Source organism: Doryrhamphus excisus, linkage group LG6 (assembly GCF_037039965.1).
Source record: "Doryrhamphus excisus strain RoL-2023G ecotype Guam linkage group LG6, RoL_Dexc_Guam_v1.1, whole genome shotgun sequence".
Classification (NCBI taxonomy): domain Eukaryota; kingdom Metazoa; phylum Chordata; class Actinopteri; order Syngnathiformes; family Syngnathidae; genus Doryrhamphus; species Doryrhamphus excisus.
Genome location: NC_136362.1, coordinates 17713682 through 17740539, shown reverse-complemented (window position 1 = coordinate 17740539; position 26858 = coordinate 17713682). Strand labels below are relative to the sequence as shown.

The 26858-nt window shown below is 41.0% G+C and overlaps 1 long non-coding RNA gene across 2 annotated transcripts; it reads left to right on the top strand.

Moving 5' to 3' along the window:
- Window positions 1-296: 296 nt before the first annotated feature.
- LOC131126277 (uncharacterized) lies at window positions 297-25953 on the top strand. Of its 2 annotated transcripts, none has more exons than XR_009129125.2 (4): window positions 297-407; window positions 1971-2048; window positions 15011-15684; window positions 25630-25953. It is a non-coding gene; the product is annotated as an uncharacterized LOC131126277 (long non-coding RNA). The 2 variants fall into 2 exon arrangements; XR_013627553.1 differs by having other exon boundaries at window positions 323-407; window positions 1974-2048.
- Window positions 25954-26858: the final 905 nt, after the last annotated feature.

The window sequence follows — 26858 nt, the reverse complement described above, 5'->3', positions numbered from 1 at the left end:
TATTCATTTTCATGAGTTAAAATGTTTCCAGATTCCCGCCTCTCTCCCTCTCTCTCTCTCTCTCTCCCTCTCTCTTTCTCTTCCTCTCCCTCCCTTCTTCCCTCCCACCTCCTGAGGCGGAGTTAATGCTCGTGTGTGTGCGTGTGTGTGTGTGCGTGCGCTCACCATGTGCACTCTGCACTTGTCAGTCGCGCTGAGAAACGGTGCAGACCACTCCGAGTTGCACATCACTGTGACTGCACACTTTTTGTGCCGCAAATACCACACGATCCGGTTGTGATTTTTTGGGGGGGTGGGTGGTGGGGTTTGTGCAATCTGAAGGTTGGACTTGAGCTCGTTATTTTTATTTTTTTGGTGGGGGGGACTTTAGTGAGGAAGAGGAGGAGTAGCGTGAGCCTGATGTGCAAGTAAGTGTGACGGAATTGCTGTTGGTTGTTGTGATACTTTATTATGTTCTATAGTGAAAGCGAGCAGCTTGTTGGTGTGCATGTTGTTGAATAAGCGCTCGTTCCGTCCGAGGAAGCCACGTTATTCACCCTATCATGCGCGTTCATGTCCCAAGCACATGCACCTGTGATGCTGTGTGCTCATATGTGATGTGTAGTGTGCGTGTGTGACATGTGATCTGGATCCGGAAACCGGACGCGGCCCCTTTAAGAGAAACGACAAGGCTTAGTTTGTATCTTTGGTTATCTAGCTGTATGAGTTTTAATTTCATAAAGCTAGAGAACCGAAAGTACCGACTGATGCCGATCACTTCAGAATCTGCACACATGTGGAGAGGCGGGCAGCATCCGGAGGAGGGAGCTTGCATGCCCGCATGGATGCCGACGATGATGATGACGATGATGAGGGCTTGCATATGGTCTTATTTGTCCATTTTGACGCTGTATGGCGCCTTTAAGAATTTAATGATTCGCCTTTAAGACACAAAGAAGGTGCGTGGGGGGTGGTGGGGGGGACTGTCATCACAGGAGTAAAAGTGCAATCATATCTGGGGGAGATAGAAATAGTTAAAGGCTGCATGGGATTGGCGAGTTCGCGGGTCACGTGATGTTGTTGGCAGCAGCCTCCATCTTTTTCGTGGATGTTTGTTTATAAGAGTGCACGTGAGAACGTATGGAATAGAAAATGCACAAAAGCACGTTATTATAAAACTGCTGCAGTATAATATAAATGTACTATGTAGTTGTTGATACTTTATTGATCCAGACGAAATTATATTAGCATATATTAGACAGAATAATCAACATTTAAAAAAGTATAAATAGTCAAAAATAAAAATATAGACATTAATAGTGGCCAAATATTAAGAGTACACTATAAAACAGAGTTGATCTGACCTTTTATGTGGATTTTTAAGTGGTAATTTGAGGCATTGCATTCATCCTGCAGACTCCACTGTGTCGGTTTGCTCAATGTGTGCCATGTCCCCTGGCTGCCATTAGCCTCCCATTACCAGTGTGATGTATATAAGTGAATGCAAGGTGAAGCTGCAGCATGTCAAGTATAGTTACCTGCGAGGCATACGCTAACATTTCAAAACATTTGTTTTGCCCTTGTTCGTCATCCCAGCTTGTCAGTGTTTTTTTTTTTTTTTGCCAAAAACACAACAAAATAGGACAAGCTATGGCGCTTGATCTATTCTCAGAGTGTCTCAGTCATGACTGGAACGTTCCTGAAGTCCCAGCATGCTCTATTTAGACCATGACTGACAATATTTGTTCCAGACAAGAGCCGTTGGTGCTGTGATTGTTTTACATGGAACACGCAGCATGACCTGTACTGTTCTTTTTTTTTTTTTTAGTAGCTTAGCAACTGGCACACGGAGATTGTGCATGTTTTATCAAGCACCACATACATGCAAGACAATAGGAGATGAGCCTCTCAGAAGCTGCATCCCCATTTTGTTCTCATGTGCTTTGTCTGATGTCTGATATCTTATTGTCTTTGTGTTTTTTTTTTGTCAGCAGAATGGCGTTGATATCAACTAAAAAGTTGCCATCGGAGGGCAAAAGGCCAGCAAGGGTGAGGCCGAGGGGCTGCAGGTACACACACACACACACACACACACACACACACAAACACGTGTTTAACCTGTCATTTGCAGCCTTACTTGGACATCATATGTGCTGTATATACGTATTATTGTTATTATTTTTAGGCATGTGGGCTGCGGTGTTGCTTGGTTTTTGGACAGAGATGCTTGTGTAAAAATGTGTAGGAGTGGAAATGATGCAGATTGTTTTTCATGTTGAGCTTTTCCATCAACAGCAGCCTCAAACAAACGTACGCAACATCAATTTTAAGTCACTTTTAGCTGTTTTAATTATGCTTTGAATAATACAGTGAATGCAGTAAAATGAATTAAATAGTATGGGATTCAGTGAGCCTCCCACGGAGAATATAATAAGGTTGGGGTGTCCTCGACTGATTTCTGGGGCATACTTTGTGGACTGACCCCAGACTCAGTGTCCCCCCTCTTTGTACAGACACTAAAAATCAATTCAGTTTGCCTCTAAAAATGACTGAAGAATGGTTTTCTTTATTGTTCTCATGCTGATCCGCTTTCTCTTTAAGTCTTCTGGAAACTCCCATGGAGAATTGCGTCACAAAATGCTGGTCTAAATAAATAGTACATTAAAGACAACAGGATTATGTATAAAATTCAAAATCGGTTTCCATGAAACTTAGATGTATACAGGTCAATTAAAATGTATTACATTTTTAGTAAACTGGCTATAGTGACTATAGTTTTTTCTGTTTGAGTCACTCATTTACATCCAGGTATCAATTACCGTATTTTGTGGACTATAAGTCGCACCAGCCAAAAATCATATATAAGTCGTAAATGTATTTTAATTAAATCACAGACCAAGAGTATACATTTCGTCTTGAAATGCAAGTTATAGTAATAACACCAACATGGAGAACAACATGTTAAATAGGGATCTGTCAACGTAACGTCAATAGGTGGGATGTAAACATAACATATTAACATTTATTCATAGCCTGAACAACATAACTGGTTTACTTGCAGCTTGTAATCTGCAGAATTTGATTTTCTTTCTCAGTTGTCTTCATAAGTTGATGTTTACATTGGACGATTTCAGTGGTGCAGGAGTGGTAGGAGTAGTAGATACTGGCACACAAGCCATGAGCAAGCCTACAGCAGTCAGTGGGGAAGAAAACATACTGTATATAAGTCGCTCCGGAGTATAAGTCGCAGGATCAGGCAAACCATGAAAAAAAGTGTGACTTAGTCACTGCTTAATGCCGGGTGTAATTACATTTTTGGTCAAATGGATATTATATCTGTTGAAGATGCTCTTCTCAAGACCAAAATATTTCCTTTTTTGGAAATATTTGAAAAATATTGAAATGTGAATTTGCTAAGGCATTATGTCATACCTTTTCGAAACAAATAGGTTCTCCTGCTGTTTTTCATCTTCTGTAGTATGAATTTCTTTTGTTCTGTCTTACGCTGATTGGAGAATAAAACATGTAGTAAAGCAGAGGTGTCCAAAGTGTGGCCCGGGGGCCATTTGTGGGGCACAGCTAATTTTTCAAGGTCCACGGCGTTGACGCTGATAACACAAAGAATATACGCATATATATATATATATATATATATATATATATATATATATATATATATATATATATATATATATATATATATATATATATATATATATATATATATATAACCCTTGCATCCTTTGATTTTTTTCAGTGTGCATCCCTTGGTAGTAAAAGTTGAGACACCCCTGACGTAAAGCCAAACCAAACAATCAAGGCAATTACCGTGCATCAGTTTAATGTGTTTACGTGCACAAAATAGTCTGCTTTCAGCCCATTAAATACAGTTTTCTTTAATGCTTTGGTTCCCAAAATAGGGCACACATACTCCCACGGGTACGCAAATTATCACAGCGGTGGAATTTGAATAAAAATGAAAATCAGCGCGACTACATTGGTATCTGAAAGAACATACACATGCAGTTAGTTACGCAGTACACTGGAACACCTCAATATATGAACAGCGCCTGCGCAGGCACAAAGGTGATTATTGTTCTGTGTGTGTGTTATAGGAACAAATAATAATATATTTAATGATGATGTGTATTAATAGTATTTCATTTCTATTGTGTGCTAAATGACAGTAGGTCTTCTTTTGTGGCGCTGTGACTAATTAGTGCATTTACTGGGATTTTGTGTTTCATTGTGTGCTTAGAGGCGCTGCATGGTTTATGTTTGTTAGGTGTGAAGGAAGAGTGTACATGGCTTTAGGTCAAATGTCTGAAGGGAAAGTTAGGGAGACACTGCTCTAAAAATGGCATCAATGGAAGCACCCATCCCATTTGGTCATTTTCATCTATGAACCAGGAAGTAGCTTGCTAACTGATGCATAGAAGGACAAACAAACACTATGTATTTACTTTATGATCATGCTAGCGCTGCTGAAACAACAAACCCAATGGAGAGTGTTGCAAACTTTATACATGCCGTGCATTTGCTTCCGCTTTATCATTTTCTGCACACATCCTCATCCACACACACACACACACACCTCTCTTTCATTCTCATGCAGTCAGCGTTTTATCCCTTTAAACACGATGATCCTATTTGTCAGGTAGAGAGTGTGGTAGGTGCCGGGGAGGTGGCCGTGTAATCTTTGCTGCGGTTCTTTATCCCGTTAGGCGAGGCACAGGCGTCGGGGCTCAAGCCCACGTTTTGGACCTGCTCATGTGGAAAGAGTGTTTGGGTGGCTCTGTCCTTTTCGTCCTTAATGCCTGGACGTGACAACCTCCCCTTGTCTCCCTATTATGGTGCACAAAGGTGTGCGGCCAATGCATAATTCAGCCACATTTAGCAGACGCTTATATATGTAACGATAATTTGGGTAAATTATTTGTTTTTTTCTAAATGCTGCTTGTATTTTATTTGAGCTGTGCAGAAAATGTCACCTCACCCCCTCGGTCCTCTTCTCGGCATTAAGAATTAAACACTAAGTACATATTAGCACCAAGGTCAAATCTTCATGGTTCCACAACCTTGACGCTCAATAGAAAGCTCAGTTATTCAAATTTAGTAAGGAGTTCTTTGAGTTGGCTCGATTTTTCCCAAGCTTGCTATTAGCATATGCAAGGAGCGGGCCGGCGATGCTGTTTTCTAAAGTGGATGTAAATTATAACCCCAGTATTATACAGACTGATGGCAGATAAATCTCTGCAGTAATGCATTGCAGAGAGTGGGGGTGGAGGTGTCAGTGTGTGTATGTATGAGTGGCTGAGGTACACTGTACAATAGCCGCTGGCAGATGGAATACACACCGTTACAAAGTGCTCGCTTGCTTCCTCGCTAATGCTCAACTTTTTTGGGGGGGAAATTTCTCAAATTCTCCTTAAAGTGTGCACTAAACCAATATTAACACTGGGAGATTACCAAATTGAAATTTGCACTTGTGCGCTCCATAAAGGCCTCACGAGCAAAGTGGGGATCTCTTTGGAATCTCTATGCAAACCAGGGCTTGAATAATAAGATGTATTTATGAAGGGCTGGGAAGGCTTGCAGGGAGGGGCGGGGGTAATGTGGGGGTGGGGGGTGGGGGGGTCCCTGCTTTTGAAAGCCACTAGGCCGCGGCTTGAATAGGATTGAAGGGGAAGGAGAGGGGGTCTAGTCGGACAAGAGTATGGAGGTGTAAGAAGGGGTGGTGGAGGTGGGGGTACAGGGGCCCCCCAGCAGTCTAGGCCTCAGCCGAGGCAGCTGTGAAAAGGGTTCCCGTCTTTTTCCCACGCCCAGCAAGACGCGAAAACACTGCCGCAACTCGCTAGGGTCAAGTCCCATCACTGATATATACACTCATACACACACTCCCCTCATGCGTGTGTGTGTGTGTGTGTGCGTGTATATATGAGTCGTGCAAATTAACAAGCTGTCTGCTGTGACATGGGGGACACCTGCCATTATCCCAGAATGCTTTGCTCTCCCTCATCACGGGACAACAATTAGGTCATAACTTCAACTTGAACTTAAAATTCAACTGAGGACTAAACAAAGCCTCACATGAAATAGATGGCTAGATAGATGGAATTGATGATTCAACATATACATATAATATGAATACAAATATATAAATAATATGGATGAAATTGGTACCTTTATTGCAGTTTAGAATTATTCATTCATTCATTCATTCATTTTCTACCGCTTTTTCCTCACGAGGGTCGCGGGGGGTGCTGGAGCCTATCCCAGCTGTCTAATTATATATTATATTTTATATTTAATTCTATATTATATTAAATTATAATATATATATAATAATTATTAGATACTGTGCCTATAATACAATATATATACTGTATCAGTAATCATACATTTTCTACTGTCTATATAATGGATTTGTTAAAATAATTCTATAATTGCCTGCATGGGTGGATTCAATGTTAATATACTGTAAGTGACTTTTAGTTAAAAATAAATAAATAAAATAATTATTGGTACATTGTTATTATTATTTATTGTTATTATTAATCATATAATGTAGATATTTCCATCCCATCCATTTTCTGTACCACTTATCCTCACGAGGGTCACGGGCGTGCTGGAGTCTATCCCAGCTGTCTTCGGATGAGAGACGGAGTACACCTTGGACTGGTCGCCAGCCAATCACAGGGCACATATAGACAAACAACCATTCACACTCATATATAATGTAGATATTTTACTTGAAATTATATGTGTATTAATCCCATTTATATTTAATGGTTTGCTGTTATGCAATGTGTAAACAAGGTGTTAACTGTTTCAGAGTGGAAAACACAACGTACCTGTGCTGCTCTGTACCTGTACAAATGACCATAAATCTCTGTAGAACAGGGGTCTCAAACTCAGTTTACCTGGGGGCCACTGGAGCTAGGGTCTGGGTGAGACTGGGCCGCATCAGGTTTTCCAAAAAAAAAACCCAAAAAAACGCATTTATTAAAAACAGAATAATGAATAAACTTTGCTTTGCTTCCGATTTTCTACAAGAAAAGCTCTGATAAAACATTCCACTGTTCTCAAATATCTTACTTTTTATTTTTCTACACAAAATAAGATGAAAAATAAATAAACAAATCAAGAATAAAGACAATCAATCAATCAGTAATAAATAGATATAATAATAATAAAACGGCAAATAATAAAAACTTAAGAAACCACATACTATATGTAGTTGGTGGGTAGACAAATTATTTTTTTTTCAGATTAAAATGAACAAAGCATTATTAGAGCCCTGTAGACATGACAAAACACGACTATAGTCCCATTTATACTCTTTTTATTTACAACATATTGCGCAACTGCAGGGTCTTGAGACACATGCTAACTCGCAAACTAGAGAGCTAGCAACCTAAACGGTAGCCTTCAAGTTATTTCCTTTAAACTTAAATAGCCAAAAACTTACCACTTCCACACGGATAGGGAGGATAACTATTAACAGTTATTTAACCTTTAACATGAACATGAATCAAACGTAATATTTTTTTCTGGGTACATGATACCATACAGCATCCATATCAAACTTGCGTGGGCCGCACTAACATTAAACTTTCATATCAAGGCGGGGGCCTCAAACTAGTGTCCTGCGGGCCACATTTGGCCCACAGGCCGCGTGTTTGAGACCACTGCTGTAGAAAGTCAAGGAAAATATAACTGGAAGAGGGGCTTTTGAGGATCTGGCAACCCAAGACAAATTGTTTAGCAGCTCTTATGTCGAAATAGACAGTGGCACTCCTCTAAAACAATTATCCCACACAAAAGCAAAGAAGGTCAAAAGCATCACATACGTATTAAGTGTCTTTTTCTGCCTCTTTTCATTATTAGTCACTCGCTCATGTTTAAGAGCTTCTACAAGAGCTTTTTAGAAATGTCTGCAGCTGCTCTTTTGCCATCTTCACCCCCTCCGCACATGGTGCACAAAGCTACTGTTTCCTCCCATTCCTGCCCTGCGTGGCTTTTCCTGCACGCTGGCACACCAATCACAGTGTAGTAAACACCACACACTGGAGAGTCGCCGTCATTTAGTCCCCCTTTTCCCGCATGCATGCTTTTAATCTCACACTATCTTCTTCGCGTACTCCCTCGTTGTCATTTTCCCTCCTATTCAGATGAGTTTCAAATGGAGCAGGGGACCGTCCTTAATTAGCTCTGTAAAGATGCTTTGTGGCGACAGTGTGGACGTCATGTGCATTGAGAGTGTCTGTGTGACAGCTATAGTGTTAGCATAGAGGAGGTGTGTATGGGTCCTTAATGAGGTTTGTTAGCCGAGTGTGTATCCTGCTGTTTCGGGCCTCCTTTGAAGCAGCACACATGAAGTGAGACAGAAGTGTTCCAGCAGGACAGAATGCAGATTACGCTCAGTGTTGGATTGGGAGGATGAGGCTCCGAGTCTCGTTTGTGCACATTTTGGGAACTATGTATATTCACGGGGTCATGTTGCTCCTCAGATCTTGAAGAGGAGGGAGGAGTTGGAGGTGAACCTGCATGTGAAAAAGAAGATAATGACCTCCATCCAGGAGGTTAGGTTTTCGCTGCAATATTTTTGCTTATTAGTGAGTGAGATACATTTTGCTGCAGCTTGTGTATATTTTATTCATTCCCCCCCCCCAAATGGTTCACCTAATTTTTCTTCAATTTTTATTAAAAAATTATATCTATGACAGTATATGACATGGGCAAAAATATATTTATTTTTGGCAATATATTTTTTAAAACATTATAAAAAAATTAATCTCAGTAACTGGCAACATAATAATTCATTAATTCATTCATTTTCTACCGCTTTTTCCTCACGAGGGTCACAAGGAGCCTATCCCAGCTGTCTTTGGGCGAGAGGCGGGGTACACCCTGGACTGGTCGCCAGCCAATCACAGGGCACATATAGACAAACAACCATTCACACTCACATTCATACCTATGGACAATTTGGAGTCGCCAATTAACCTAGCATGTTTTTGGAATGTGGGAGGAAACCGGAGTACCCGGAGAAAACCCACGCATGCACGGGGAGAACATGCAAACTCCACACAGAGATGGCCGAGGGTGGAATTGAACCCTGGTCTCCTAACTGTGAGGTTTGCGCACTAACCACTAGACCGCCGTGCCGCCACAACATAATAATTATTTTCATATTTATTTATTTATTTATTTATTTATGTTGTTGTACCGCTATATGTAAAGCACACCCTGATACTACAAGTTCCAGAATGCATTGCTATAGCTGCATTTGCTGTTGATTCTGTCATTGGTGTGCTTTTCATTGTAAAAGTAAGTCAGACTTAGTGAGTTCTTAGGAATAGAATTTATTTTTCAGTAAATATGCTAGTAAATATCTATATGTATGTTACTGTAAATTATACTGTCCATTGGGAAAGGCAGGTACCACCAAGTACTATTCCTCGTACCTGGTCAGCTGGGGTTCTAAACATGCTGAGTTGATACCATAAGTAAAAAAAAAGCTGTCTCGAGCCTGCAGTATTATACTTCACAGTCTCAAATAAATCATCTATATTTACTTTGGTTCTCCTCTTGTCTGACTGATGCGTTTGCAGTTTTCCCAGTTTTGACCGCCCAAAGGCTGAAACAAATGATTGAAATATGTGATTTTTGGCAATAAAACCGACTGAGTTGTTCTTTTTGTTTGTTTGTTTGAAAATAGCATTGTAATGTGTAACAGCGTAACAGTAACGCTATTTGTGAGCGTTACAAGACCCCTCGTAAAGACCATAAAAACTCCTAAGAATACCTATTTTTTGTGTGCTTCTCATCGTTAATAAACATATTTTAAATTCAGTTGTACACATTAAGAAGCAACTATAAGCATATAGGATACAGTAGTGCATGTACAGGTTTTGTCAAAGCATCTTCCTGCTGGAAAATATTGAGTGAATTGACTGGTGAAACAGCGCCGTCTGCTGGATCCATAGCTGCAGCCCTCTTTTTTTTTTTACCCTGCAGATAACGCCATCTAAGCACGTTCTATAAAAATATGTTTATAATTTAAATCATGTTTATTTAGCCTTGGTGAAGGTCTGTGTGTTTACTATGTGTCTCTGGTGTGTTCAAGAACCTGGTGGTTGATCGGTAAGAAGAATATTGCTACTTTTAGGGACTTTTAATGAGCGTCAGTGTTGTTTTTCATGGGGTTTGCGTTCAAAGGCATATGTATCAATTCACAGAAGCAGTTCAGTTCAGACAAAATGCAAAAGAGAGGCGAGGCGACGCTGGTGAATGAGCAGATTTGGGGGATGATTTGACGCGGATGCAAACAGATGAGAGTCGCTGGTTTGCGGTTGAGACAGTGCGGGTGAAGGAAATGGATGGGGGATGATGGATCATATGGAAGCGTGAGAGCCGAGCTGCCTGCTGTGCCCGCTTGCTGCCAATGAGATGGTAAAGTGTCACTCAGGATGCAGACGGACAAGCAAGGACAGACATCATTTGTTAGTCCTTAAACTGCTCCCCTTCCTCACATACACATTGCATCCCCTTGTTCCTCTTTTCACTCCATTTCCTGGAGATTCTCCTCTGCCAATGCATGTTTATGAACTCCCTAATCTATTTCCTCTATCTGCCTGCCTTTTTGATGAAATAGCCTCTCTTTTCTCTCATTTGGCAGAGCTTCGTTGCCTCACCATAGGAGGTGGCGAGTGTCGGGGCTCTTCACCCTGTTTTACTAGTCTTTTTACATCATGAGCACACAAGATTTTATTAGGCTTTTTACACAAGCTTCCTTTATACATTTAAAAAAAAAAGATGGTCGTCCTCTACGATTACCAGTTTACCTGTCTTGAATATGAAATAAAAGCATACATTAGTGAAGGCTTGTTAACACGTTCAGCCTGCCTCACACACACACACACACACACACACACACATCCACATACACAAGAAGAAGAAGCCAGTGCTTGTTAAATGGGCTTTGGAGGAGCGCTAAAGATGTTTTAAAAAGTCATTGGAGGATGTGATTCCTGCACTCAGCCCTTTTAAAACTGTGAGGATAAAGTCCAATCGTGTCGTTTAAAGCACCTCAAACTGACAGCCTACACAAGCAAGTTGTATTTTAGTACATTAAATCCAGGTGCAGGCAATTATATGCATTTGCCATATAGTGAGATAAGACATCAAGAGTAGCGACATTACGCAGCACGGTATGCATTTAAACAAGACATTTTCGGTATAGTGGTTGTTTACAGTCTGTGATTGGCTGGCGACCAGTCCAGGGTGTACCCCGCCTCTCGCCCGGAGACAGCTGGGATAGGCTCCAGCACCCCCCGCGACCCTCGTGAGGAAAAAGCGGTAGAAAATGAATGAATGAATGAATGGTTGTGTACAGTGCAAAACTACACTTCATGTGATTAATTAGTGTTTCTGATATTTAATTAAAGAGGACCTATTATGCTTCCTTTCGGCCCTTTGTATTGAGTTGTGGACTCCTATAGAGCAGCTCCACACAATAACCTGCATATAAAGCTTTCTAGATCTTCCAGAATCTACACCTATTCCGGCTATAGTTCCTCGAATTTCCAAAATGGTCTGTTTTAATTTATTCCACCCACAGCCATCCTCTGGGCTGTGATTGGTCACACTCAGCTTGTACAGCTGATACTATAAGGAAGTCCGTCTCGTCACAGTGGGCTGGTGTTAGAAAAAACTCTCTAAACTTATTTCAGCTCTCTCTTCCAAATGCGCAAACCTCATTATCTGAAAATTTGACATCGTTTAACGCAAGAGTACAACATTCTAACTATATTTATAGGTCAGAAAACTAGAAAAAGCACAATATGTACTTTTTAAGTATATATAGTCGGTCCTCACCACTTTGCGGTGATTGTTATTGTTAAAAATAGAAAGCCAAGTCATATGTATGTATATGTATTGTGTTCACTAGGTGTCAGCAATGTTACACTGATGAGACATTACCTTAGATTACATTACCTTAACACTGTATGTACTCTGACCCAATCCCAAAAAAGGGATTTTCTGGAATATATTTTGTGGAATTTTCTGCTCACACTGGACTCTGTTTACGCTGGAATGTAGGAACTAAAAATTCATTTTGCTGGCTAGCTTTATTGTCTTTATTTTTCTCAAGCTGCTGTGTCTCCCTTGGTTGAAGTGTTTTTTTGTAAAGGTAGATGTATTGATACAGCTCTTGTATTGGATCTTATTATACAGGTGCATCCCGATTAATGTAAATACCGTACCTTTGAAAAGTTAATTTAATTTAGTTCAATCGAAAAAGCAAATGTCTCATATTCTGTAGATTCACTACAAAATGTCAAAAATGTGTATCTTAATTGTTTAAATAATTTTGGCGTGGGATGTGAAATGCATCCAATAGATGGTCATTACAACTGCTACCTATATGAATTATGATTGATATCAGTATCGGCAATGAAGCCCTAGACAATATTGGGTATCGGTAATATAGCTAACATGGAGCATCTCTAATTTTGATGATTAGAGCTCATAGTCATGTAAAAACCTGCAGTTGGCCTCTCGGTTAAAATTTAACTTCTGAAACATGAACGAGATTGTAATTTATCGAGATGCACCACATGTGTACCACAGGAAGTGGCGAGGTTGAATACTTTTCTATTTGGTCAAAGTGGACATAGAAACATATGGAAGCAGACATGTTGACAAACACTTTGTAATGGAATCGACATACTATGTTGAACGGTCTTAAAGCAAGTAATGATTCAAGGCCGTCATGTGATTGTGTTCACGGACACATCTCTGTTGTGTCCGTCAAGTCCAAAGCCGTAGGTCACAGTGACGCACCCCCATTTCGCCTTCCAGTGCACAAACATATTCTCCCACCCGTCTCCCCACCCTTGTCCTCCCTATCCTGATAATGCGTCTCCATTCTTTCTTGCTGGGCGGAGGAGGGCTGCCCTGAACCAACATTGGGGGCCCCTTTTGTGTGTGAAGGAATGGGGAGTTAACACCCATGCGTGGACCCGGCTCAATGGGGGTATTGTGTCCGAAATCTTCACCCCCACGTCAGTCCCCGGGCCAAGGCTGGTTGTTATTTGTTGAAAGGCAACTCCAATTGATACAACACACAAGAGCGTCCCTTTATCTCACAAGCTGCTTTGTCCTTTTCATTTGACACCACAATGAATGTGATGGCGCTGTCTGCAATTTGTTGTGCTTAGAAAAGAACACTCATAAAAGATGACATTGTGTGAGCATGATAACAAGATAAACTGTGAGCAGGATCGGTGTGCAAAAATATTGACGATTGATTGATTATGGTCATGTGACAAGGGAATTTAATTAGGTATGTAAAATGTACCCTTACACCAATGGTGTCCAAAGAATACCTATTTGCATTTAAAAATAAGGATTTTTTTTTCAAAATAATGGAAAGTTGTGTAATTCCTGTGTTTTTCATAAACTCTGCTGAGAACACTTCATTTTGTGTGTCTGTAGCTTTAATGCTAATGAGCTGTGTTTGTTCACACATGTTCCAAGAAGCACTATTATGTACTTAATCTAGGACACAAATATTAGCACAAGCACAGGAAGTAACACTAGCATGGCTATGTGAGCTACAGTGTTAACATTCCCGTCACATTTTAACAGCAACATCATGATAGCTTAGCCCGGGGGTTTGCAACCCCCTGAATGCATCCGCACCGCATTCTGACTGCTGATTGGATGAGCAGGGGAAAGGGGAGGGGTGCCAATGTGTTCAGTGAGACACGGAAAGTACATCTTGAGAGTGTGAACGCTCCAACTTCAACTACTGTAAAGATGCTAGTGTTGTGCTTGAAGGAGAACATGAAAGAATCGTTCATTTTGTACAAATATCGACTCATAAAAGCCTATATAAGTTCATTCATTCATTCGTTCATTTTCTAGGGGGTCGCGGGGGTTGCTGGAGCCAATCCCAGCTGTCTTCGGGCGAGAGGCGGGGTACACCCTGGACTCGTCGCCAGCCAATCACAGGGCACATATAGACAAACAACCATTCACACTCACATTCATACCTATGGACAATTTGGAGTGGCCAATTAACCTAGCATGTTTTTGGAATGTGGGAGGAAACCGGAGTACCCGGAGAAAACCCACGCATGCACGGGGAGAACATGCAAACTCCACACAGAGATGGCCGAGGGTGGAATTGAACCTTGGTGTCCTAGCTGTGAGGTCTGGGCGCTAACCACTCGTCCACCGTGCAGCCCCTGCTTATATAAATTTCAGTTTTTACATTATTTCAAAGTACTTGTGTTAGTTGAATTGTATTGGTATTATTTTAACAAGCTTTGTGGCTCCAGATTATTTTTCTTCACTGGAAGAGGAGGCAAAATGCTTCTTTTGATGTTAAAGGTCGCCGACCTCTGGGCTAGCTTATTTCCTGAAAAAAAACCCAATATGATCAAACTTATAGTTTCCACATCTGTAGCTGACTGATGGATTGTTGAAATAGCTCCAGGCTTTATTTTAAGATGTGTAGTGAAGCCTGAGTTTTATACAAAGCTGTCCTCTGGGAAGTGACGGGCTCATCCATGAGGAAACAGCTTCATGATGTCTTGAAAACCAAGAACTTCAAAAGCGACCATTTTTCTGAAAAGTGTAGCAAACAAGTGAAGTACGTATGGTACTGATAAACAGGCTCCAGGGACACATATTACTGTTAAAACATGATTAAAATGCCAATTTAATATGGGACCTTTAATTGTTTTCTACAGTAAGCAACCCGAATGATCTATTTTCCTGTCTAAACGTCTCCACGTCTCCAGTGTGCTTCAAACCGCACGTTTTCATTTGTTACCGTACAGCAGCGAGCGCCTGGGGGCAGGTTAGCAAAGAGCAAGTTGGCGTTTTCTTCCCACATATTTTTAATCAAAGCTCTGCTGTTTACATTTACATTTGCATTGAACGGAGGGATGGTGAATGCCAAAGGTGAGATTTGGTAAAACACTCCATTGTTTTTTTTGTTTTTTTTTTACAGATGGAAACAAGTGGGTGGTTGCAAGGCTGGATGACTGAACTCAGAGACGACCCCCTCAGTGCAGCTCATCATCATCATGATCATCGCCATGGGCTCTTGTCTTCCTCCTCCTGTGGCCCACACCTCCATCCAAGGGGTCCAAGCTCAGCACCGTGAACGCCTGAGCAGGAAGTTATAGTGAGTGGGCAGAGGAAGGATGGAGAAGCTCCCTGAAGGCTAGAAGCACCTCTGCATGCAAGAGAAATCAATACCAAGTATGCTTCGCCTTGGAGTGGGGCTTTCCTCTGGTTCTCTGCGGCCTCGGGGCTCACAGGCCTCCAAAGGACGGGCCCTCTCAACTGGACCGGACCCCCTTCTCCACTTGTGTGGTTTTGCTGAAGGGGGTCCCCCATCACCTTCCAATCCCAATACCCTGAAAGCTGAGACACAGCCAAGAGGGATATTTCTTTTTCTTCATCTTTTTCCCCCCTGCAACAGATTGACATATCCCTGCCTTCTTTCAATAGGACTTTTGACTTGCTTCGACGGTGCAACCTTTAGTTTTCCCTCCATTCTTAGTTTTCCCTCCATTCTTGCTCTGCTGTTGCTTAGGCGAGCTGAGCAAATGTCTGTGCAAACCAGAAACTCTTTCTGTTGGACTGAACAGCAAAGAAATCAATCTTCTCTATCTAAAGGTAAGCATTTCATCTGACAAATTTTCAGTTTGAGGTTAATTATATTTCTTCCAACATTTATTGCCATTAATACTATCAATATCGTACAGCAGTTAACCATGTTAACTATTTATCAAATGTATGGACAGTGCAGCGGCACGGCGGTCTAATGGTTAGCGCGCAGACCTCACAGCTAGGAGACCAGGGTTCAATTCCACCCTCGGCCATCTCTGTGTGGAGTTTGCATGTTCTCCCCGTGCATGCGTGGGTTTTCTCCGGGTACTCCGGTTTCCTCCCACATTCCAAAAACATTCTAGGTTAATTGGTGACTCCAAATTGTCCATAGGTATGAATGTGAGTGTGAATGGTTGTTTGTCTATATGTGGCGACCAGTACAGGGTGTACCCCGCCTCTCGTCCAAAGACAGCTGGGATAGGCTCCAGCACCCCCGCGACCCTTGTGAGGAAAAGCAGTGAATGAAAATGAATGAATGAATGGACAGTGCAATCTACAGTGTGTATCCGCTTGAAACAATACACTCTTTATACACTCTCTTAACTTAATAACATTGCTACTAGGGATGAGCGAGTACAGCGCTATCTGTATCTGTATGTATCTGTACTCAGAATGGGCGGGGCATAAACCGGAAACGGGCAAGAACAGGAAGTGGACATGGCTTTCCTAATCCCAAATCAACCCCAAATGTTGCACAGGTTCTTGCAAGTAGACAGCACACACTTGGAAGTACCGCAGGGGCGCTCGCTGTGTGTGACTAGCCAATCACAAAGCGTAAAGAGTGAACAGTTAATACATTACCCACTGAGGGGTTTTCTTGAAATAAACTTTATTCCTAATAACTACAGAACCGTTTACAGCCACAATGAGAATTTCCCGTTTTTTCTGTGAAACGCCAACATAGCTACAACTTTGAAAAATGCAAAAGATTTTCCAGAGACCTCCATGGCGTCACACCAGATGCTCGGAGCATGTGCCCTAATACAGTGCACCTTCCTGGGCCACACCAGGGAGCTCCTCCAGCTCTATACTATACTCTGGTTCTCCTGACTTGCATAGCGGCACACTGGCTGCTCGTTGTATGTGTCCGAATATAGAGCACCTTGCTGGGGCCACAGCAGTGCCTCCCTCCGCTCTATACTCTGGTTCTCCTGATAGGTCATAATATTTGACTAAGAAATTGTCCTTTAGCATATTTGTTACAGTACGTTTTCTGGCATCAAATAATTAATTGCACATTATATGAAAGCTGTTGCATGGGCAACTCATTAGTAGTAAATATCGAACAGTAAGAAGCAACACATTTGCAAACCTTCAGCAATGGAGTATGTAAAGCTCTTATTGGGTCAGTAAAGGTTTTAGAGACATGATAACAGGTGCCCAGGGTGGGGGTCACAAGTTAGCATGAGAACACATGGCTTAACAGACCGGCTTAATGTTTCCTCCCACATTCCAAAAACATGCTAGCTTAATTGGCGACTCCAAATTGTCCATAGGTATGAATGTGAGTGTTGTTTGGTTGTTTGTCTATATGTGCCCTGTGATTGGCTGGCAACCAGGCCAGGGTGTACCTCGCCTCTTGCCTGAAGACAGCTGGGATAGGCTCCAGCAACCCCGCGACCCTCGTGAGGATAAGCGATAGAAAATGAATGAATGGTCCTCTCTCTGAGATAAAGTCTTGCAAAAAGCCACAAAAAGCAAAACAAACACCCAGAATAAATGATATGGACCTGGCTCTCAGTGTGCACTGATGTTTGTGCATTATGACAAAAAATTGTGCAGCATTTAAAAGTTTAAAAATGGAGTTTCCACTCTGACCCTTGTAGCTGTTTATAGCGTGTTAGCCAGCAAGCTGCAGCCACACTGCAGAGCTCCAATCACAAACCTTCATCATCGCTCTATGCAGGCTTTTTTTTTTTTTTTCGTTGTGTGAGTGTGTGTTTGTTTTTTTCCATCCAGATGGGCACAGCTTCAGACAAAATGGCCGCCAGACTTTCCTCACTGCCAAAGATGGCGGGGGCGCGTGTCGGCGCTTTGGTATCTGTGTGCTTTAGCCGTTATAGTCGGATGCAAATGGTGTGTGTGTGTGGGGGGGTTAATTGCATTTGCATAACCCTCTCCAAGTTGTTGACGGTAAAACGCAGGCGATGTTTAGAAGCGCGGTTAGCGGTTAGCGTTTGAGGTGTATTAACTGTGTTGTTTTTGCAGGTTTTCGGTTGAGATTAAGGCTGCCTACTGTGCCATATGGTGTTTGCATGCAAATGTCACTAGAAAAGATTAAGCCCTTTTTTTTTAATCAGATAGCGCTCTGTCACTACTACACACACACACACACACACACAACACACACACATAAATAATGCACCGGTGAAAGCATTAAGCACACACACTATAATTAAGCAGAGCTCCACAACAAGACAGACCATCATTGTCTCATTTCCATTCACGTGTTGTCTAGTTACTATGGTGAGGTGGCTGATTTCGCAATATGTATATTACGTAGATTTCGTTAGAAATTGTAGCAGGAAATGAAATGAAATCTGGACATCCGATTGGCTCTTATTTCTGTGTCATTAATTCACACAAATGGGGGTCTGCCCTCTTTGCATTCGTTCATCAAGGCAGCTGCTTTCTTAGCAAAATGGCGGTCACGCGAATCACATGGTTCTCTGTCTGGTACCAGGCGGATACTTATGGGGAGGGTGAATTTTGGGGGTACTAGAGTGATGAGACTGGTGTGTGTGTGGGGGGGCTCTTAGTGGAGAGGTTATTATTTGAGGAGAAGGGGAGGGTGGGGTGTCTGGTTTTTAGTAGCCCATTAATGAGAGGCTGGGTGAGGATGAGGAAGAGAAGGGGGGGTCGTTTGTCTGCATTTGTGAACATGCGTCTGCATCCCTGCCATTTGCATAAAGCGGCGTCCATATGCTGCATGGCGCCGCAAACCCATTTTTTTTTTCTTTTCCTCCTCCTCCAGCACACACGCTGTCTCAAAAACGGCATGCTTGCTCGACATCGCTTTTGGTGTCGTCCAATGAGGAGACACAGAACTGTTTTGGACCAATCACAAACAACCAGGAAGAGGAAGGAATGACAAAAGCAATGACTTTACCCTTGATGTGCTTGTAAATGGATGATAAACAGCAGCGTGAGAACACTAGCATGTATTCATTGTACTGTTTGTGTGTCATCTGCCAGACACAAAGACGCAATCCAAATCTCCATCGTGTCTCAAATAAATACGGTTGGCGATGCGTGGGAATGCAGTGAGAACACAACACAGCAGTCCCGGGCCGGCGAGACGGCTGCTGTTGTAAGCAGGTGAATGAGGACCCTAGAGTTCAAGGGTCACGGCCAGTTGAAGAGGCTGTCTGGTTCTTTGCTTGTTGTCTGGGCCCTCGCGCCATGCTAATGAAGTGGTTTTGATAAGCAGCGCCGTCTTTTGTTCGTCCAGTCTGGGCGGCTCAGGGGGAACGGATTTAAGGGGAGTCACATCAGACATGCAGCATGCAGAGGTCAGACGGCCACGCCCGTGACATCGACTAAATAAGAGTAGGCAAGTGTTGATTGAACACACATACGGAGGTTATTTTTTTTATGGAATGTTTTACATTTGTTTACGTTTTTTTATATCTGTAATTCAGCAAATTGTTCAGCCATATTACGAGTTGCGTTAGTGAGAGATAAGAATATCCACTGGTTTTCTGTTTATTTAGACCACAAATACAGGCGTAATAAAGTTGTGTGATTTTCAGAGTGTCACTGAATGCAACTTGTAGTGATAATGAGGAGGTGGAGTTTGAGATACATATGTGGTTGTGGAATTGCACTGTTGTGTTCACTTGTTGTGTTCAGGTCAGAATAAAGTTGTGGGGATGCTTTTATGGCTCCGTCTCTCATTATAAGAGACAGACAACACAAAAAAATTGCATAATTAATTAAATAAATTAGTTACCACCATTAACATGCTATTTCTGTCTGGCCTATTGTAGAAATTGTAATATTTAATTTTTATTTTAATGTAACAAAAAATATATTTCATTATTGATGATGTACAGTGAATGTGAGTGTGAATGGTTGTTTGTCTGTATGTGCCCTGTGATTGGCTGGCGACCAGTCCAGGGTGTACCCCCGCCCCGAAGACAGCTGGGATAGGCTACAGCATACCCCTAGTGATGATAAGCTAGTATAGAAAATGGATGGATGAATGTACACTGGAACAGCCAAAGTCAAAACATATCAAACTAAACCAAACCAGTCAGTCAAATCATTAACCTAAATTGTAAAAAAAAAAAAATCACAAAACCTATTTTAATAAAAGAGTCTTCAGCTACTGAGACTGAGAAAAATAAAGAAAAACTATGTTGAAAGCAATGCAATGAAAAAAAAAGCAATGTAATGACAACCATAGAACAAGTGGAACTGGTTGCTTAGCACATTATAACCAAAACAATGAATTAAACAAAAATGAATATTTTTGTAATTAATATCATTTATTGTTTTTTGTAATTTTTTAATTAATAAATTAAAATTTAAATTAATTAAATCAGATGCTGACATAAATTTATCGAACACAATTCATGCACTACATACACATTTTTTCCATTACTTTCATAGCATCACAGAATGATTAATAATCAGAGTTCAACTATATAATGTACATTTTCTTGAGTATTTTAAAAATAAAATTTTATATAAATTAAAATATATTAATAAAATAAAATTATTTTAAAAATAATTTACAAATAGATCATTGCTGATTAAAGGGTTAATAGTTGATTGTGAGTGAATACAGACAATGTACTATAGTCTTGCATTGTATATTAAGTATTATATGTATCTTGGTGATGGTGATGTTGAGGGTATAAAGTTGTTCTGCACGGATCCTTCCTCCCTTTGAGCAAGGCAGCATTCCCAAAAGAGGAGCAGTGGTCAAGGAAGGAAGGAAAGGAAGTGAGTGAATGCAAGCAGGCCTATACCTCTGTGTTCTCTTTATGCTTGTGGCTGCAGGCTTCATTAGCTCTACAGAAAGGGACAGCTCCCTCAATAGAACCATAGACCTGTCTCACTGGCACAGACTCGGGCTCAGTGGGGTGTGTGTGCGTGCATGTGTGTGTTTGTAAGCGTGTTTCCCCGACCATTCGCACACCACCGGGCCTCATTGTTTCTCACTCATGCCTAAAGGATGCATCACATTGACATTTTTTTAAGGCTCACATCTCTTTGTCCCTCATTCTCTCGTTTTTTCCCTCGCAGGCTTTCCATTATTCTCCATTTCACAATTTTTGCTCATTGTGTTCTCACTTTTTGGTCGTATTGTTCCTTTCGGGCTCAGATCTTTTACAAAAAAGCTGGACATTCCTTATATGTACTGCACTGCACTCTCAGTCCACAATTAGACCTACACTGTATTTATATGGTGCTTATGCACGCAGATCTTTTATCACAGCTAATATAAACATTAGCAGTGGCGGCGGCTGGTCAATCAAGGAGGGGAAGCTCATTTTTTCCCCACTTAGATCATCAATGTGTTAATTTATTTATACGTAAAGCAGGGGTCTCAAACTCAATTTACCGGGGGGCCACTGGAGCTCAGGTCTGGGCAAGGCTTCCAAAAAAACCCAACACATTTATTAAAAACAGAAAAATATGCAAACTTTTTCAGTGCTTTGGTTCCGATTTTCTACAATAAAAGCTCTAATAAAATAATAATAATAATAATAATAATAATAATAAATAAATATAATAATAATAATAAAACGGCAAATAATAAAAACTTAAGAAACCACATATAGTTGGTGGGTAGACAAATTATTTTTTTCAGATTAAAATGAACAAAGCATTATTAGAGCCCTGTAGACATGACAAAACACGACTATAGTCACATTTATACTCTTTTTATTTACAACATATTGCGCAACTGCAGGGTCTTGAGACACATGCTAACTCGCAAACTAGAGAGCTAGCAACCTAAACGGTAGCCTTCAAGTTATTTCCTTTAAACTTAAATAGCCAAAAACTTACCACTTCCACACAGATAGGGAGGATAACTATTAACAGTTATTTAACCTTTAACATGAACATGAATCAAACGTAATAATTTTTTCTGGGTACATGATACCATACAGCATCCATATCAAACTTGCGCGGGCCGCACTAACATTAAACTTTCATATCAAGGCGGGGGTGTCAAGGTGTCCTGCGGGCCACATTTGGCCACGTGTTTGAGACCCCTGACATAAAGTCTAGTATACTACCGTGTTCATTTGGGAAAGAAACCACCCAGAAGACAAATTCACAGGGGATCTGTAAAGTCTTCGGATCAGTCCACAACAACTCTCCAGTGGAGGTTTACACTTCAAAATCGCTGATTCGCTCATTTCACTGTCAAACAGAAAAGGGATTCCACCAGAGACAGATCATCCATCCAGTCATCATGCACAAGTCAAGCATCCGGGCCAGCCCACTGCCTTGTAGCTCCCCTGAGACGCTGAGCGTCCAGTGGGCGGGAGAGTTCTTCTTTGTAGAAAGTCTCACAAGAACATGACAACCAACTATGAATGATAATACAAGTGGCAGTGTGCAAAACAGGATACAGGACACACCATAAACCATGCAATCCAACCTACTTTGGTGTTCCCAAGTAGGAAACATGGACTTTTTTTTAGGCTCACATTATTTTTCTTCAAATGAATGTTAAATCTTGTCTTGTTGTGGACCCAATCTTTTGCATTACACATTAAATTCACATTACATGCTACAGCTTAACATGTTATATGCATGCTTTATTCATAACATAACCATTACAATAACAAGTATTACCAATACTAGATGTAACATTCAGTGTGTGCAATGTTAGCAGATTGTAACAACATTGTAAAAGCGGGATGCACATATTCCTCATATCTTCTGCTGAAGGATTATCCCACTATGGACTGATTTCATGTTCAAGTCCTATCTACTGTGGGTTCAAGGTTGGAGTAAAAAGTATATAAGGAGAAAAGGAAGTCGGTTTGTTGTACCCGCTGAGAGATGCAGAGTTTTGAAATAAGGGAAAGAATATGGGGGGGGGCTGTGACAGCGAGGAAAATACTGTGGCCTGGTTTGTGGTTCCGTTGGGATGTTGGCACTTTTTTTTGCCTGCAAAATGAGATAGCAAGAGCTCCTTTAACACACACACACACACACCTTGTTCTATCTGTCTATATGTGTGCTACTTTGTTGTTGAGGCAGCAAGAAAGTTAATGTCCCACATTTCCCCCTTTAGTCAAATGCACAGCACAAGACACTTCATTAGGTACGACTGCAACGCAATCACATGTGATGAGCCAGATCACCATCATATCACAACTGTGGCGAATGTAGCGAATTAAGTGTATGTGTGTGTATAGAACACACAGCATGACCTCTGACCTTGTCCTGCTGAGAAGATTTCGTTCCCATTGGCTGGGTGGGGAGGAGGGAACAGACCATGGCCTTGCCTTTACACACACACACATACACACACACACACTGTCTCTGTTGGCTCCATTGGTGTAGCTGTCACTCGGCCACCCATTCAGGGCTCAGTCACGGCCACTTAGAGCGCAGCAGACTTGCAGGGATTCAGACTAGCTGTGATCCAATGACATGTATTTATAATGAGGGGGCTGCCGGGGACGTCTTTGTTGCACAGATACAATGTCAGAAGAAGTGTGTGTGTGAATGTAGTGAGTGTGAGAGAGAGAGAGAGAGAGAGACAGAGAGAGGGAGAGAGAGAGAGAACTCCGTCCTCCTCACACATTATGGAGATATAATTGAACTCCTGTAACACTCAAACATTTCACAGTAAACAACAAACATAATAAATATATGTATTATTTTCCTCACAAGGGTCACAGGGGGTGCTGGAGCGTATCCCAGCTGTCTTCAGGCGAGAGGTGGGGTACACCCTGGACTGGTCGTCAGCCAATCACAGGGCACATATAGACAAACAACCATTCACACTCACATTCATACCTATGGACAATTTGGAGTCGCCAATTAACCTAGCATGTTTTTGGAATGTGGGAGGAAACCGGAGTACCCGGAGAAAACCCACGCATGCACGGGGAGAACATGCAAACTCTACACCAGGGGTCTCAAATACACGGCCCGCGGGCCAAATGTGGCCCGCAGGATACTAGTTTGAGGCCCCCGCCTTGATATGAAAGTTTAAAGTTTGATATGGATGCTGTATGGTATCATGTACCCAGAAAAAATTATTACATTTAATTAATGTTCATGTTAAAGGTTAAATAACTGTTAATAGTTATCCTCCCTATCCGTGTGGAAGTGGTAAGTTTTTGGCTATTTAAGTTTAAAAGGAAATAACTTGAAGGCTACTGTTTAGGTCGCTAGCTCTCTAGTTTGCGAGTTAGCATGTGTCTCAAGACCCTGCAGTTGCGCAATATGTTGTAAATAAAAAGAGTACAAATGTGACTACAGTCGTGTTTTGTCATGTCTACAGGGCTCTAATAATGCTTTGTTCATTTTAATCTGAAAAAAATAATTTACCTACCCACCAACTATATGTGGTTTCTTAAGTTTTTATTATTTGCCGTTTTATTATTATTATTATTATATTTATTTATTTTTTACTGATTGATTGATTTTCTTTATTCTTGATTTGTTTATTTTTCATCTTATTTTGTGTAGAAAAATAAAAATTAAGATATTTGAGAACAGTGGAATGTTTTATCAGAGCTTTTATTGTAGAAAATCGAAACCAAAGCACTGAAAATGTTTGTATATTTTTCTGTTTTTAATAAATGCGTTTGTTTTTTTTGGGGGGGAAACCTGATGTGGCCTTACCTCACCCAGAGCCTAGTTCCAGTGGCCCCCAAGTAAATTGAGTTTGAGACGCCTGCTCTACACAGAGATGGCCGAGGGTGGAATTGAACCCAGGTCTGCGCACTAACCACTAGACCGCCGTGCCACACCCCTTTACCAAACACTGTTTATGTTAATTTGGTTATTACTGCAAACAGTGTTATACAGTATTTTACCATGTCGCTAATGGTCAAATTGGACCACAATATATCCAAAATATGTTTAAAATTGATTCTGTGTAACCGGGTGCCCGCCCCCCCAACCGAAATATCTATTTTTTGTGACCCCTGCTATAGTCTAGGGCCCATGGAATTGTCCTAACTTTATATGGCCCCTATATGTGTATAGCCTAATAACAGCATCATTTATTAAGTATGCATGTACACTCTGCCAGACAGTTAAAAACGACCCTGTATAATCTGCATCATACTGAGATATGTTGCTAATATTTGGGATTGTTCCAAATAATGCTTTGCATTTCTACGCTGCTACAAGCCACCACAATACTCTGTTAAATGATCACCTCGCGCTTGTGTTGTCTCATTGTGGAGGTGCACTGGATGTTGTGACCCAGTGAGTGGATTTATCAATGTTGCTGTCTGTGGGCTACAATAGTGCATACATTAAGCACCGCTTAGCAGTATAGATTGTATAATTGCTCCATGTCTGAAGGATTGCATTTAGGACTGAAGTCACATCCATGGTATATAACGCCGCTAAATGCTTTAAAATACTCTCACAATACTAAATAAAGTGTCTCTTCCATGACGTAACTACAGCAGACTGTTACCGTGTCTTCCCTGTTGAGTGGGCGTGTCATTTCCCTCCGGTGTGATTGGACAGCTCCCCGCTGACTGTATGAGTTTTCACGCCGCTCCACACTTGAGGGTCAGGGGTGACGTAGCATGGGTTTGAGTCAGATGTGTATTGCTAGTCATGAGAGGGGAGTCCCTCATGGTAACTCACACACACACCATCATCCAAAATGTGCAGTGTCAATGCTGGGATGTCTCACACACACACACACACACACACACAGTGATGATGTGTGCTATGAGGAATTTATTTAGGCTTCACTCATCTTCTTTTTGTTTCTCCTTGCAGCCTGGGGACTCCTGGTTGGAATGCGTCCATCAGCAAGAATAGATTCCACTTCTGATGACCAGTAGTCAATGTCATTAATTGCCGCATGAAGACTAGAAATATCATTTTCATAAAATCTTATAATGATGACGACCATTGTGGGTTTTCTTCTTGTATTGATGAATACATTTTGTAGTAAATACGTGTACAATAAAGAACATTATGCTACAGCATGTTTCTCATCATCACTGCTCTTGAAGGCAACAATGTTTGGAATTTACAGGAAAACTGCATTTTTTGGGGGAGCGGGGGTTGCCCATCATGCAGAATTCTTATATACGACATGAACACAAGAACACATGAACACTTTCTCTTTTCTGTGTGTTCTAAAGCTATAAAAACAGGTAAAAAGAGACCGCTCATTATTACAATTAATGGATACACCTACTATATCATGGTTTTATATACAGTGCATGAAAACATGTAATATTTACAGTACTTTACTTTACGTTTTTTCCTTCCGGGGCGCATTATTATTATATTTATATTATGATATTTCAGTGATATTTAATCATAGCATAGAATTGAATGTTACACCTAGCATTAACTTTTCCATACTCAAAAATCAGACCACAGCAGCAGCTCCAATATGTAGCTTTACCCTTCGGTAGTCACCTGAGGCATGGTGAGTGTATGGTGAAGCTCGTCGCTAATCGGCTGGTAGCTAGCCGGTGTGGTGTGGTAAGGTGTCAATACGCCAGTAACGTAGTATAATCGGCGTAACAACGTTAATAACAATCAAGTTGCCGTAGTTTGGTTAATGTCCACGTCACCTTGTAGTGTTTTCTGTGGATTTTTTTTTCAAGTGTAGTTTTCCTTTAACACATTTTGGAGATAGTCACATGATTGAATTATGAAAAAACAAATAAAATGCATCAATATCCATCTCAACATATTTGATTTTTCTTTAGAAATAATCTACCAGTCACCAGTCTGTAAATTAGTTTTGGAAATGCATTTGTCCGTGTACAAATATATATATTTCTCTTTCTATACACACACACACACACACACTTTTTATTATATGTATCACATTACCATAATTATATTTTACCTACTGTTTAAGGATGAAATTTAAGTCAACACTATAGGTCAGACTTCCAGAAATTAATTGTTTGCATTTTTTGTAAAATATCAACTTTATACTGTATATACATGGACAAGTGTTGGGAATTAGCACATTGCACTAA